This window comes from Pogona vitticeps, chromosome 1, assembly GCF_051106095.1.
Source record: "Pogona vitticeps strain Pit_001003342236 chromosome 1, PviZW2.1, whole genome shotgun sequence".
Lineage (NCBI taxonomy): Eukaryota > Metazoa > Chordata > Lepidosauria > Squamata > Agamidae > Pogona > Pogona vitticeps.
In genome coordinates this window covers 269140012-269152695 of record NC_135783.1, presented here as the reverse complement: position 1 = coordinate 269152695, position 12684 = coordinate 269140012, and the positions used below count along the sequence as shown (strand labels likewise).

Below are 12684 nucleotides of genomic sequence, written 5' to 3'. Positions count from 1 at the left end.
AAAGGATGACATTCTAATTCTGCTCTCAGCCTTGGGAAAGGTAATGGGGATACCTTGGAAGACACAGGACCAAAGTGAAGGTCTTGATGATTTTACACCAGCTTTAGAAGAAGTCTTGCTCAACAAGGCTTGGAGTCAAATATTGGGAAAAGGGGAGGATGTTTTTAGCTGCAAATTGTCATTTATTAAAGGGAATTTGACAGTGACTAATGGTCATTTTGGGGTGCACACGACTCATACACAATGCAATGAAACTGTGCGCACCTCAAAAAGACCAAAACAAGTATTTAATTAGTGGCAATATGATGCTGCTGCTGATAGCATCACCATCGTGGAACTGGATTAGAAAGTAGAGAACAATGTAGCTGCATGTGTACATGTCTCAATGCTAGTGGTGAATGGCTAGATAATCTTTAGAGTAATTCTAAATGAGAAAGATAAGGGTGGAGATTCACTTCCAAGTGTGACCAACAGAGGCCAGGGCATAGTCAAGATTTGGGCCTCTTTGTGAACTGTTGTGCAGCCTGGGAAATATCCAACCAGCCTTCCTCTCTAATGTTCAGGAAACATCCCAATTATTGGGTTGCTGTGGAAAGCTACTGTGCTGGTTTCGGTGGACCAGAGAGGAAGCACGCTCTCTGGATCCCCAACATCACCTTTCCTGCCAGCAGTTTAGTGGAGATGCTTGTATGAAGTGGTACAAAATGATAACAAGGTATTTTAATTTCCAGCACTTGGTTTTTCGGGATAGCAAAGAAAAAAAAAGGAAAGTGTGCTGCTTATATACCACCCCATAGCACTTCAAGCACTCTCTGGGCAGTTTACAAGTTAATTATGCAGGCTACACATTGTTTGTTTGTTTGTTTGTTTGTTTATTCAATTTATATCCCGCCCATCTGGTATATTCTACCACTCTGGGTGGCTTACAACATGACATATATACTGTACATAAAATAGCGCATAAGTTTTATTTTGTGTTATTAAAAAACTGTACATTTTGGGCATGCCTGTTACAGCAGCAGCAGAACAGTACAGAGGAGAAAAACAACACCATAAAAATGTTGGCGGAAGGCCAGGTCAATGACTGGTTGCAAGTATTGGTAGGAAGAGTATAAATACGGTACGTCCTTGGACCCAGATGTTTAGCAGAGCTACATTCTCTAATAACAATAGGCGAAACCAGAAGCCAAAACAAAAGTCTTTTGGTAACAGAGTTGAGAGATACAAGGTCATCATGGAGGCCTGCCCAGGAAGACATGGGAAATCTAGCTGGGATGACTGGCAGAGCTACCATCTTCATCTGGCACAAGGCATCTCCTGGGCCAGGCTGGCGTTGTCCTTTCCCAGATGATCTCCTTGCAGCTGCTGTTCAGGCTGGCCTTCTCGTTCTTAAATCTGCATTTTTACTCTTCTTCTTCTTCTTTTAAAAGTTCTACAACATATTTCTAAATGCCCCAGTTAGTCTTTTTAAAGTGTGGTCCCATGTCTTCCCAGACCTGCGGCTTCTAACATCAGCCTAACATAAAAAATATAGTGAGGACCCTGTAGTTAACATTTCTTCCTCCACTGCTCCAACAGGCAGCTGGAACTCAGTCGCCTGCCCCAGTCTCTCATTGCCCCTCCCCCAGCAAGCTAGGTATTCATTTCACTGACCTTGGAAGGATAGAAGGCTGAGTCAACCTTGAGCCAGCTACCTGGGATTGAACCCCAGGTCTTGAGCACAGTTTTGGCTGCAGTACAGTTGTTTAACCACTGCGCCATGAGGCTCTGGAGTGTAGACAAATAAATATACAGGGAGCTAAAATGAGACTTTTCATAGAACTAGAATGGGATTTGTTGATGAGTCACTAAGGAATATACACCTTTCCCCAACTTTCTGTGTTTACCATATAGCCTGGGGTAAAGAGCTTCGATATTACTTTTTGAAAGCAATTTCCTGTGTAACTTATTACAACACATTACAATATTGCAGCTCACTGTTGCAAATTTTTTCCTACTGTCAAGTTGGAACCTACGTATGGTGACCCTAATGGGACATTCAAGGTAAGTGAGATATTGACAGAGTGGTTTTACCAGTTCTACCCTGTCTGCCAGTGAGTTTCCAGAGCCAAGAAGGAATTTGAACTCAAGTCCATCACTCTCTACACTATGTCATACTCTAACTACACAGATATTGTGTTACATATTGTTTATTCTGTTACTTCAAAGGCTTTTTGTGGGACCAGCTGAAAAAATAAGAAAGTGTCCTAAAATTTGGGGAAGGCTATCAGTGGTTACTTGCCAAAGGAACATTGCATTTGCCATGATTAATGGCCCACATCCAGAAGTATGTCGAGGTAACAGCATTCTTTCTTACTTCTTATGCCATGTTATTTTAAAACAGATATAGTTCCAAACCTCCAGGGATAATTATCACTGTAACTTTAATTGCATAGTTACAATATTTTAAAAGTAAATCTTTAGCTTTCCATTTCTAAAAAGTAACTAAAGGAATGAAAATCATCAATGTAACCTTATAAATGAGATAAGCTATCTATTGATAAGTTGTAAGTGAAATATGATATAGTGAGATATACAATTCTGGTTAGAAATAAAAGATTTTCATTATTTATAATCGATAAATATAAACAATGAGCATTATTTGGAGCTATTTTCAACTCTGCTGTCAAAATGGAATGGGATGAAGCATTGAATATATGGTAAGTATTCATAAGCAGTGATAAAACACATGCCTTCAGCTTTGTTAAGAGATAGTTTGTTACTGCTTTGAATTGAGCCTGCAAATATTGTCACTGTTTCCCGCCATAGGCAAACATTCCATGCTATGTGATGTGCAAGAGGTCGGGAAGATAATGAGGGTCACCTTTGTAAAAGACTGCAATCTTCTTCTTTAGAAAAGAAAGGATTCATAAACAGCCATGCAAGCCTTTGGAGGCATGGGGTGGGGAAAATGAGATGGAATCTTTCAGTGAGAACAAACCCTACAGCATTAGGAGCATGCCGTTTGACTTATTTCATTCCCACCACAAAAGATCTGTGATTACACTGTGAAGCTACGAGGTATACAGAGATACCCCCCCCCAAAAAAAGCTCATGAAATGCACATCTCTGACACTGTAGAGTTGCACACATCTGAATATGATACTAACTTTTATTTGCTGCACTGCTGATGAACACAATACAATAAGAAACCAATAGAGAATATGCTGTTTTCTAAGAACCCTGCAGGAAAAAAAATTATTTTCTTAGTACCTGCAATTGTGTACAATGGAAAACAAAGGAAACTGCCCTTAGTTTATGATTCTGATTACAATACATAAATAAATATACAATCAATTCATTCTGATACTAATTATGTGTAAATGTATGTTATTTATCCCCAATGGCCTAACTAGCAATTTTTGCATCACCATAAAATCAAGATGTACAAATACACATTTGAATAAAGCTATTTAGCTCCTCTTTAAAACTTAATTAAATTGACAATTGTTGACAATAATTCATCAATCTCTATTATTCTACCATTCTACCAGTTATCTTTTTTCATGTCTGCCAGTTAGTATCTTTACATAGGGATAGAGAACTGGGAAAACTGAAATCCGAGAGAGAGAGAGAGAGAGAGAGAGAGAGAGAGAGAGGAACAGCTTCCAGAGAAGTACCTTCGATGACACTGTCCAACCCTCTCGTCCACTGTCATCCCCTTCTCCTCTTGTCTTCACTCTTTCCCAACATCAGGATCTTTTCCAGGGAGATTTCTGTTCTCATAAGATGGCCAAAGTATTGAAGCCTCAGTTTTACTCCAATGCCCTGATCCAAATCCCCTGCCCTATAATCTTCCCATACCTAATAGAAAATGAATAAAAAGGGGGGGGGGAGGGACAATATCTATAGGTTCAAGCACTGGGCTGAAAACAACAGAATGAAATTTGACAGGGAGAAGAGCAAAGCTCTACACATAGGAGAAAAACAAACAAAAGCACAGCTACCTGCCACAGTAGTACTATGAGCAAGAAGGATCTTGGGATTGTAGATAACAAGTTCAGTAAGAGTCAACAGTGTGATGTGGTTGCAAAAAGTTAAATGCTATTTTAGTATGCATTAACAGAAGTATAGTCTCCTATTCCTGTGAAGTGCTAGCCCCAGCTCTACCTGGCACAGGTTAAGACTCATCTTGAGTACCGTCTCCAGTTCTGGACACAACACTTTAAGAAGATTACCAACAAATTGGAGCAAGTTCAAAGGAAGGCAACAAGAATGTTCAGGGGACTAGAAAGCAACCCTATAAGGAAAGATCAAAGGTATTGTGGACATTTAACCTTGAAAAAAGAATACTGAGAGGAGATATCATAACACTTTTCAAATACTTGAACAGTAGTCATACAGAAGAGGGGTAGTATCTGTCTTTGATCATCCCAGAGTGGAGGAAACATAATAATGGGCTCAAGCTATAGGAAGCAGGATTTCAGTTCAATGTTAAGAAAAACTTCCTGTTAGAACAGTATGACAATGGAAACATTTACCTTGGGAGGTGGTCAGCACTTCAACTCTGGAGACATTAAGGAAAATAGACAACTGTCTGCCAGATATACAGTACTTTGATTTTGATTTGTGCATTGAGCAGGGGGTTGGACTCAATGGCCTTATATGTTCCTTCCAACTTCATTATTCTATGATTCTATGACCAATACTTTTTTTGGGAAACACTCTCTATAGAGCCAAATGAACAGAGAGGCTACTGTACCCTAATACTTTGTAGTTCCTGTGGAGCTTAGAAAGCTCCACCCATATCCTTCTCCCTGCTTAATTACTGTCTCTGCAGAGAGAACTTTGGCAAATAGTAGGCATGTATCAGGATATTCCTCTGAGAACTTTTATTTTTATTTTTATTTTTTTTGTTCTTACTAAAGCTACCAGAATTCTAGTGAGGGATGGGGGATCCCTGCGGAATTCTGGCAATTCTAGTGGGAGGGAGGGAATCTGAAAAATCCCATGCCTGGTCACGGCAGCAGTCCTCCAAGATCTATGGATGGGTGAAAAGTCCTTGGATCTCTGGAGATCATCCCTCCTGCCTCAACTGAAAGACCAAAGAAGCAGCCCTAGTATGATCCCACTATTCATTCAATCAGTTTATAAAGTATTTATAGATATCAACGTAAGTCACACTTTCATTTCAGATATTTAACTACATCTAACTGTTGTTCAGTTTTTACTGATTAACATGAACTTGGTTTCTTTAACATTTATTTTTAGAGTTTGTTCATTGCTTACTTCATTGATTTTATGGAGTGATTGTTGCAGAATGCCTAATTTGTTAGCTAGTAATTGTCTGCATATCCAATGTTGCCGATAAACTCTCTACAGAGAATGATTTCATTGATTGCAAATTCACATGTTCAATGAATGTGAATTGCAAAACTAATTCTTTATATTGCAGAGAAATGTATTCCCCCCCTCCCCATTTGTTTCCTCACATTCTTATGATATATAGCAGACTAGCACTCTAAGGCTCACTGGAATTAGTGCAGTACATGCAAGTCAGAGAAGACAAGGAGCACTCTTAGCCTCAGCATGGCTGTCTCATACCGCTAATCCTAAATTTTATCAGGGGGACAAGAGTCACCTTATGGTAATATTTCTTGGCTGAAATCCTGTTGCGTAGTGGAAGAAACAGAATTCACTGCAGAAGCAACTTTTGCTGCACAAGCCCTGTCAACAGCTGTGTAAAACTGGGGAGAGAATTCCACCTCTCAGAACATCCCTATCCTGCCTTTGTGATATGAAAAAGTTCTACTCCCTAGCCTTAGATTTTGGCCTTCAAATCTCAGGGAATAAGATGTTGCTGGCCTCCCAACCATACCCAGGACAAGATACAGACAATAAAACAACATGAAGCCATATTGTCTTGGTCTGAAATGAATTTGCTATTTGGGGGGGCATATCTCTTACCAGCAAGCTTGCATGTAGCTAAACCATAATGTATGTATATGTAAGCCAGCTTTTCTCTGCTGTTCGTTTCCTTTTCTCTTTGTTTTCTTTTCTTTTCTTTTTCTTTTCTTTTTTTACAAATGTAATCATGTACCTTGGGTATCGCAAGTTACACTTTTTCTGAAAGCATTATTTCGGATCTTAAAATCTCATCCCATTATGTTGCTTGACTGATTTATATGCTGGCAGTTAGCTCTGTGGAACGTCTCATCTTGTAGTCTTTCTACAACATATCAGAAAGTAAGTGCTAGGATGCTGATACTGTATTCTCAAATGGCTGCTTTAAAAAACAGCTCACATTGTGGAAGCTGGGGGCAAAAACAGGCATTTTACGAACAAGATGAATCTTCGCACCAAAAATATACTTAGGTTTGCTTAATTTATGCACTTTACATCTAAACCATTTCTTTGTTGTTTTTCTCAGTACCTTTTCACAAACAAACTTGCAAAAAAGAAATGGGGAGGGAACTAAACTATCTAAAAGTAAGCAAAACAGAATGAAATAATTAGGAAAAGTAAACAAAACTCAGGAAAGTTGCTTTAAGGATCCCCAAGTTCTGAAACAGGACTTGAATCTCTCTGAAGTTTGCATCCATGGACTTCCTTTAGCCCCATCCATGTTTCATCCTTAGTTTGTTAAGTTTTTTCCCCTTCGGTACAGGATTACACCCATCTATTAGCTTGCCTTTCTTTTTCAGGAATATTTTTTAAAAAGTGTAGAGACATTCTTGCATTAACTAAAATACATTTTAGTCCACACATGAAAAAAAAGTGTGTATTTTTCACAATTGCCTCCACAGCTCTCTATCACTGCAAGGATTCTGGAGCACAAATTGTGTCTGGCCCACATGTTGTCCAGGATGGATAAAAATCAATGATTTTTTAAATAATCAAATTGATTTAAATCATGATTTAAATTTAAAAGGCATTTTTTAATTTAAATTGTCAAGACAATCCTTTTTTTTAAAAAAAAAAGATCATTATTTAAATCAAATCCAACCAGACACAGTCTAAGAAATGTACACCAAAATAAGTTTACTGATTCTCAGATTCAAATCACACATTGTTAAACTATAGCAAAAACAACAACAACAAAAAACCCCACCACCATTGTTTTTAAAAGCCCTCTTGAACAGAAACTCAGGAAAGACCTATTCAATCTAAAAAAATGCTTTGTGAGTAAGCTAATGTGTGTGTTGGGGGGGGTCTACAAGGCTTACAGAGGGCTTTTGGAGGGAAAGGGCATCTCACATTCCTAGTTCTTGCCTTTTTTCCGCTAAAATACAAAAGCAAAATATCTGTGAATACATAATATGTATATATACTGAGAAGCAACTCCTGCTTAGTGCAAGGGGCTGAGGCTTGGATAAGTGGGTACAGAATTTCAGCTTTCATTTCTCTGAATGGTCCAGCATAGACCTCTCCAAATTTCTAAGGCAGTGGTTCTCAACCTTGGGTCCCCAAATGTTATTGTACTAAAAATCCCAGAGGTCTTCACCAGTAATTGAGATTTCTGGGAGTTGTAGTTCAAAAGCATCTGCAGACCAAGAAAGAGAACTAGTGCTAGTCTAAAAGATTCTTTGCATCATTCCCAGCCAACCCATTTTTTTAGAATCAGGAGATGGGGGAAGATTAGACAAAAACCATAGCAAAGTGTGTGATAGTACAGAGGATACTGGGAGAGTGCATGTGAACAGTGCAAATCCTTTTCCAGACAATTAACTATTAATTCTGTGCAAATAGCTATAAGAATACTTCTTGGTTTTAGATTGCCATCAATTCATGTTAATTTACATGTATAAATTTTTGCTTTTAAAGAAATTGCTGGAAGGAACTGACACATCCAAATTGTTCATTAGAAGCCAAATAAAGCTTAGGATGGGGGCAGGGGAATCAAGGTACATGACGACAATAAAAAACTCAGAATGTAATTCCAACATACAAACCTGGCGGCTTTCCGTGTGCTGTACAGATGTGAGGTAAAGTTCCATGGTGGACAGCCTTCTCGAATCTGACAGTTTCCAGTGGGACACCACGATGCCTAATACTCTGCTGGTTCATTCAGTTAGGTACCTTGCTGTGGAGTCAGAGGCTGGGAGTTCAATTCCCCACTGGGCGTCTTGGGAAAAGAACCAGCCTCTGGGATCCTTGGGTAAGCTGCATAGTCCTAGGACACCCACCAGAACAAGGGAATGGTAAACCACTTCTGAGTATTCTCTACATAAAAACCTTGGAAAGGGTCACGTAAGTCAGAATTGAGTGGACGGCACACAATTATTATAACCCTCCTGGGGGAAAAATGCCAGACCGAGGAAGGCAACTGTAAAATAAGAGACCACTCTTGAAGGTACAAATAATGAATGTGTCACTTGAGCAGCAATGATGACATGCCATTTTCAGTAAATCTCATTATCTATTTTGGAACTAACAATTTAGTTAATCGATTGATTGAAAGAAATTCAATGAACTGAGTGTTTTCACTTCCTCAAGACAATTAGTATCCTAATTTCTAACAGTGAAGGTTAACAAATTAATTTTCAAACCCTAATATTCCACGCATCACTCCTGAGTTCTGTGGTGATTTCCCTACTGTGCTCATGACCCAGGGTTCAATCCCAGATAGCTGGCTCAAAGTTATCTCCGACTTCTATCCTTCTGAGGTCCATAAAATGAGTACCCAGCTCACCGGGGGGGGGGGGGGGAAGCAATGTATAGCCTGCATAATTAACTTGCAAACTGCCCAGAGAGTGCTTTAAATGCTATGGGGTGGTATATAAGCAGCACACTTTGCTTTTTTGCTTTTGCTTTCCTACTTTGAAAGACAATGTTGTGTGCATATCACTGGACAGACCCAGCATCCCCCAAAATAGACTGCTGCCTTAGAGGTAAGTAGTAGAGGCAATGGAGGAATGCCCATGTTATTGTAAAATTCAATAACCAGTCCACTTCACCTCCATACCTGAAAGGAAGCAGGACATCTTGCCTTTTGCCTGAAGCAGCATCAAGTTTTGACTACTGGTGAGTTAGCTCTTTGGCACTGGTGCTCTAAACAATTTGTAATATGTTGATTTAAATTTTGGTTGTCGTTTTTGGAAAAAAACATGATCCCAACATTTAAAACATTGGTTGTCTTTCAAAAAGTATTTTACAAAGCAAGAACATGAACCAAACCGGGCCAGGACACTAGGCATATATTAAAGAAGGGCAACTGTGTCTTTTATCCTTGAGTTCTTCAATTATTTGCATTGCTGAACTACATAATGAAAATCAGAACAATAATGTATTTTCTCTCTGTGAACACTGACTTTCATTAAGCTTTATGGAAGTTTAATCCATTTTATGCGACTTGCCTATCCAGATCCTCATTTTGACCATGATTAGGTTAGGTTGGGTGTGTGTGTGTGATTTCTTTCATTTTGTTTGTTTTTTCATCCGAAACAACAACTTAAAATTTTAAGCTTTATCTCTGATATCAAGTTGATAATACATTATTATAGAATGATTATCATTTTAATCTGCAGTTCCATTTTAACTGCATATCTAGGAGAATGTCCCACTTGAAATCAATGGGATTTAGATGGCATGTCTAGCCCCCAGGTTGAGGAGGAGTAGATAGGTAGAGGTGCCCCTCAGTCAGCAGAGAGGGGTATGTATAACCCAAATGACATTATGCCTGCTAATAGTTCCTTGGGGGTAGGCAATTCTACTGACAATGCCTGCTGCTAATAGGTCCCAAACCAGAGTATTCTATGGGTAGGGGAATAATGAAATTGGGATGGGTTGGATCCAAACCCCATGCCCATTCCACCACAAGGCCTACAGAATGTGTCCATTCTAGACTTTTCTTCTTTTTTTCATTTAGGTAGCTGCACTGAGTCTTCTTTACACTTAAGACTGAGCATGAGTGTGTGAATGTGAGATGGACAACTGACTCTCTTGTATGGGCTTTGATTTGGTAGGTCAGTGTAGAGCTAGGGATGAATTTTCCCCAACTTTTCTGTTTGCCTGCTAGTGGTCTTTATTTGCAAAGCCATGTTTTTTATATACCATGAGTGTCTGTGTATGTTCCATAGTGAGTGGGTGCAAAATATGCAGTCCTCTGATGTGTGCTAAATAGTGAGCTGACATACTGAGGCAAACGAGACTACTGACTGGAGGTCTCTTCCGTACCTGCAACACGTATTTGCCCTGACCACAGCTCTTGGGAAAGGAGGGAAGGGAGGGAGACATCTGGTAGAAGATTTGCCTGCAAATGGAAGGATCACCACACTCCCAAGGTCATTGTTGTTGTGTAGCAGATTCTCTTTTCCACATATCCATGTCTTTTTCCCCTCCTGCTCGAAAAACATACAAGTACCTACAAATATTTTCAGGAACCTGAGGTCAAGTTGGTTCAGCTCACTTCTAAATCAGCTCTGGGCAGAGCAGGGCAGTCCCAATTTGTATGGTGAATATTTGGTAGCAATCAGATTGGATCAGATTCACACACACACCTGTTCCTGAGAATGAAAACTGCTGGATGAATGAAAACTATATCACTGTTTCAATTGTATTTAGAGTAGTTAAATGCAACAGCAAGGAAATAAATAGCAGTGATGCCTTTTCAAGCCCTTTTTTAAAAGGAGCAATATGTCCTCCTCCCAAATCCCTTTAACCTATGCCATCTAAAAATGCAGTGATGCCACCCATATGATCTTGGATGAGCATGAACAACTGACAGTATTTCTTCAAATACAAAACTAGGTGTTAATATCAACCTCTCTTCCTTTTTGGCCTGTACGTATTTAGACTGTGTCACTTGCTAACGTTTCCTATGAGTTTCTGCCAATATTTGCAGAAAAGAATGAACTATTAGTAGCACAACAAGGTACATAATGATGAAGGGGGGATTGATTGCATGTTGCTATGGCAGTGAGCAGTCATTTTGAGTGTCATGTTGATTTGCTTACATTCTTTCTCCCACCTTCTAACTTATTATGTTAACAATAGGCTCATGAAGTTGCTGGGGCCTCAAATGGGATCCACATTTTTAAAATACTCAAAATGGAAAACCATCTATTCACAAAAATTTGGTTTTGTTTTCAGTTTGCAGCTACTATTGCTGTTTTGAAGCACAATGCCAGTTTTGCTAGGCCAATATAGAAATAAATGGGTATGACGTAGATCAGAAAGACAAGAACCAAACACAGAATATGCAGTACCACCAACAACCAATCAACCTATTCAGACAGAGTAGAAGGATTCATTTGCTACAGCACTGATCATCTTTGAAGGTACAATATATGTTTTCTTCATAGTATACAAGGTGACACAAATAGGCAACTGTTCAAATCTATTAGTGTACAAAACAGAAAGCCGTACAAAACAGAAAGCCTGCAAAATAAACAAAGATATAATTGTGGAAATCATCCAGTTCAACAAACAAAACAAGACAAACCAACAAAAAGAAAAAAAGAAAAAAAATGGGCAGAGTCTATATTAGTATGCCATCCATCCCACTATACAGTTGGGGCTTTTTGCTTTTTCTTCTTTTTTGTTTCTTACACTACAGCAGATTAGAGATGACAGAAAATTACATTATAACTTTCATTAAAATAAAAACTGAAAAAGTCCTGCCTTGTCTAAAAACAATTATCTAGATGCTTTGCTTGCTACAAGTCTCAAAATATAATGCACTTCTCCTTTGAATTGCGTAGATCTGAGCAGCACAGTTTCGGTTCTATGCTATGGTATATCCCCCCCCCATAGATAAAGAAATAAAGAAATATTTCAATAAGTAAGTAAATAAATATTCAATATAAAGTATACTGTGTGTTGCTATTCATTCCAGGAAGTGTCGTGAGAAAGATGGATCTCAAGCTTACTTAGGGCCCTGTTGATGATCTGATGCTGGCAGCCAGGCCATTTCTCTCTCCTGTCATGGCAACTCCACAAGGCGGTCAAAGAGGTTGCTGGGGTATGCTGGGAAACTGGTTGGGGAGGTGTGTGTATGTGTGTGTTAATCAACTGTTTGTGCTTTGTAGTTTCTTTTTGGGGGGCATAAGAGTTTTACATGGTTTTTGAACTACATGGTGGTCCAGCACCCCTACCCCATTGTTGTTGAAGAGAGACATGTAATAACAAATGCCAGAGGCTTTCTTAGGGCACTCCTGGCTAGAGTATTACTGAAGCTGCTTCAGTTCATTTAATGAACTGAACCTAATAATCGTTAGGTTCACAGTGTTAATCCCAATGCAAGAATTTCTTGAGTCCAAATTGCAGATCAATTCTGGATATATGGAAACTTGAAACAGGGGCAGTCATCATCCAAGTAGTGTGGAAATAATGAGAAAAATAAATGATTAAGAATCACACATAGGTCCTGTGAAACAAGGGGTTCTAGTGGATTACCTAATGCCAGAAAAGAACCTATATATCTCATTTCTCTAAGGAAGGAGGTCTACAACTGGGGCAATGCCACAGACAAGGGACAGTCCCATATGTGCACCAGCAACAAAACATGCTATCTGATTAATAGAGCTAACAAAGTGCCAGAAAGCAATCTGACCATTTTATTGTGAGCTAGCCCCAGTTTCCTAACAATCTTCAAGAATAACTCTACATGGACTGCATTACAGTAGTTTAAACAGGAGGTGATTTGAGACAGGCCTTGGTGTATCTTAATGGAAGTGATTAAGACATAGACCTGTCTTCTGTAGG

General features: G+C 39.1%; 1 long non-coding RNA gene across 1 annotated transcript in view; it reads right to left on the bottom strand.

Moving 5' to 3' along the window:
• Positions 1-851: 851 nt before the first annotated feature.
• LOC144586147 (uncharacterized) overlaps positions 852-12684 on the bottom strand; it is a 35494-nt gene continuing 23661 nt past the window's right edge. The window contains exons 2-3 of the long non-coding RNA XR_013540899.1: positions 3660-3843; positions 852-1432 (exon numbers count right to left, since the gene is read on the bottom strand). This is a non-coding gene — a long non-coding RNA (uncharacterized LOC144586147). The remainder of the gene's footprint in view (positions 1433-3659; positions 3844-12684) is intronic.